Source organism: Pteropus vampyrus, unplaced genomic scaffold, assembly GCF_000151845.1.
Source record: "Pteropus vampyrus isolate Shadow unplaced genomic scaffold, Pvam_2.0 Scaffold789, whole genome shotgun sequence".
Lineage (NCBI taxonomy): Eukaryota > Metazoa > Chordata > Mammalia > Chiroptera > Pteropodidae > Pteropus > Pteropus vampyrus.
Window position 1 is genome coordinate 97,291 of NW_011889570.1, and position 3,243 is coordinate 100,533.

Consider the following 3,243-nt stretch of genomic DNA (forward strand, 5'->3'; position numbering starts at 1 on the left):
ACTTGCTTTTTCCCGACCTTAGACAATAAATTTTCAGCCTTTCACCGTTGATTGCGATGATAGCTGTGAGCTTGTCATATGTGTCCTACATTTTGTTGAGGTACGTTTCATTTATGCCTAATGTTTTGAGAGTTTTATTTATAAAAGGAGGCAGACTTGTTTGGGTTGGCTCAGGCTTAGGGGGTTAGGGTTAGAAAGTCTGGGGTCCAGGTTCATGGGTGGAGGGTCCTGGGGTCATGGGGTAGTGTTTTTAGGGTATGAGGTTTGAAGTTAGGGTTAGGGTTAAGGTTTAGCCTCCCTGGCCCACTTCCTCCTCTCCCTTGCTCATCTCTCTGATGTTCACCTTCAGGGTGGCAGGACGTGCTCAGAGTCACACATAGTCAGGGGTTAAGCTGGACCGTTGCTTGTCTGCCCCCCCGTAGTCCTGGGCCCTGATGGCAGGAAAATGCAGTGCCTATTCTGGTCGCTGTTTCAGGCTCCACTTGTCCTCCAACTCGGGGTGCGGAGGGCCCCCCAGGTCAGCAGGGTGTCCTCCCGCCCTCTCTCCTGGGAAGGGGCCTCTGGCTCCACTGTGCCTGGGCGGCCCCAGGTTCCAGCTCAGCCCTGACACACAGGGCACCCAGAGGATTGTATGGATTTACATAGGACTGGGTGCAACGGCCGGCCAGCCCCAGGAGCAGCCTTCCTGAGGGTTCGGGAGGCCTCCTGGGACAGGCTGGTCCTTCCTCTCATTTGAGTGGGCAGCAGTGGACAGTCAGGCTTCAGACAGGACAAACTGTGGCCTCTGACCATCTAGGCAGGCACCTGTTCCCCTGCAGCTCAGGCCAGCCGGGCCCTGTCAAGTCCCCATGGCCAATGACGGAGCTGATCGTGCTGCTGGGCATTTGAGCAGCCACTGGGCAGCCCGGACAGCCCCTTGGGATGTTTCAGTCCCTGACATCCATGTGGGTGAGACAAGCACCTCCCGGCTCACAGCCTCAGCCTCCGAGAGGGGTGAGAAGCCTGCGGACCCGGAGCGTGGCCCTGGCCACAGTAGCCGTTGGGCAGAGCGTGGCCCTGCAGCCCTGGGCCCGCGGCTGCAACAAACCTCAGCCATTCGTACTCATTAGAATCAAAGATGGGGCGCGACCGGCTCTCCCCCCCGGGGGCTTCACACGGAGGCTGCACGGACTCGGACAGCCACACGCGTCCGTGGTCCAGCCCCGGCCTCCGGGCAGCCCCGGCCGCGGATCCCATGGGCGGACCGGTCCCTGGGCCCCCACTGCTCCGCTGAGCAAGAAGCTCCCGTCGACCGGCCATGTCCACTCGCTACGGTGGAGAAGAGACGGGACAGGAGCCCAGGAGCCCCTTATTCGCCGGGGACCGCCCGTCGCGTGGCCGGGGCACGCTTGACCCCTGGGCTGACTCTCCCAGGGACACGGGTGAGGCCGGTGTGTCTCCCGAGGGCGCTCGGGCTCCAGGGCCTGTCCCGGAGCTGCGAGGACCCGGAGCCCAGGGCGGGACCCCGAGTCTCCTCAGCAAAGGGGGCGTGGCTTCTCCACCCCCGGGAGGACAGTGAGCACCGCACCGGCCGCAGCCCTGATCCCTGACCCCGGGACCCCGTCCCTCCGCGGGCGCGGACCCCGCAGCTGTGCCATCTGCTGCTCCCCGGACCCAGCGTCTGTTCTCACGCCCAGTCCAGGGCCCCGGCCCCCTCCGGGGACACCCCACCCCGTTCCACCCAGGCAGCTCTGCAGCGCCGGCCGCACGTCCTGCCACCCCCACGGGCCAGCCCCGGGTGCTCCGATGCGCCCAGCCAGGCCCAAGGCGCTCGAAGCTGTGGTTTTTCACGGAACCCGGGGGTGTCCACCTGGAGTGGCCGGGGCCCCCCAGGGAGACCGGCCTGTGACGGCGCCACCCGCAGGCACTTAGCAGGGGGAAGGGCTGGAGAGGGACCAGGTCCCACGGGGACAGTGCGAGAGCCCAGACCTGCCAGGCTCAACCCCTCTTAAACTTGTCTCTTGCAAGTATTAATTTATTTCTACCATTTGAAAATTAATTTTACTTGAGCAAGTGTGTCCAGTTTGCTGCAGTCAACAAAGTCCTGGCAGAACAGGTGACCCCCGAGTCTCCCTCACGGGGCGCCCGGCGCCGGGGGTGGGGTAAGGAGGACGGTGGGCGTGGTCAGATCTCAGGGGAGCTGCCGGACCGCCCTGCCCCCGTCCACCCTCCTTGTCCCTGGAGAGGGAAACCCCAGAACCGCGGGAAGCCAGCAGGGGGCGCGGTCCCTGGACCGGTAATGGATCTGATTGTATTTTCCTTATTTTAGGGTCCATTTTATTAATGTGTATTTTTCCTAGGAGATCACTCATTTCCCTTAGGTTTCCAATTTGATGAAATAGGTTTTTCTTATTTTAATTTCTTTTCTCTTTCTAGGTTTTTTTTTAAAGAATTGTTACAATTAATAAACAAATATTAATACATTATTATTCACTAAAATCTGCATTTTATTCAGATTTTTCACAGTTAGGCTCAGCCTCAGTGCTGGTGCCTCTATTAAAGGCCTCACTGACCGTCTAACCAGAGGGTGCGTGCCGACCGCTGGGGTACCGGTGACGGAATCGGGGTGATACGATAGGAAATGAGACCAGGAGAGAAACGGGCCTGATAGTCTCAACTCCGCTGGTGACAGAGACTCGATTCTCCAGGCCGCGGGAAGCCGTGGGCAGCTCTGTGCACAGGAAGTGACAGGATCACATCCCTAATCTAGAAAGACCGAGCTGGCCCAGCGTGGGGTCGGACTGGACGAGAGAGGGACAGGGAGCCGCGAGACCGGTGGGAAGGCTGGGGAGAGGTGGGCCGGCCGGGCCGAGGCAGGGACCGTGAGTGTGGAGAGGGGCAGGGGCCTGGGGTCCAGAGAGGGGCGTGGTTACTGCCGCCCTGTGGACGAAGCTGGCAGATGCCCATCAGTGCTTAGGAGACTTCGGCTACTCGGGCACCCGTAGGAGAGGTGATTCAGCTAAAACGAGACTATTTGCTAAACTCTAGATTTGTCCGGCCCCTCGGAGGTAGAGGAAGGACGAGAAGGGGAGAGGGAGGGAGAGCGGGTGCCGATCACGTGTGGGGCAGGAGCTGACGTCACCACCTCACTGCGCCCTCACGGCCCCTGACAGGGAGCAGTTACCCCATGTGACAGACGAGGACACTGAGTTTCCAGCTCTTTTCCTGAAATCGCACTGCTGGTGGGGGAGGGGGCCAGGAGTC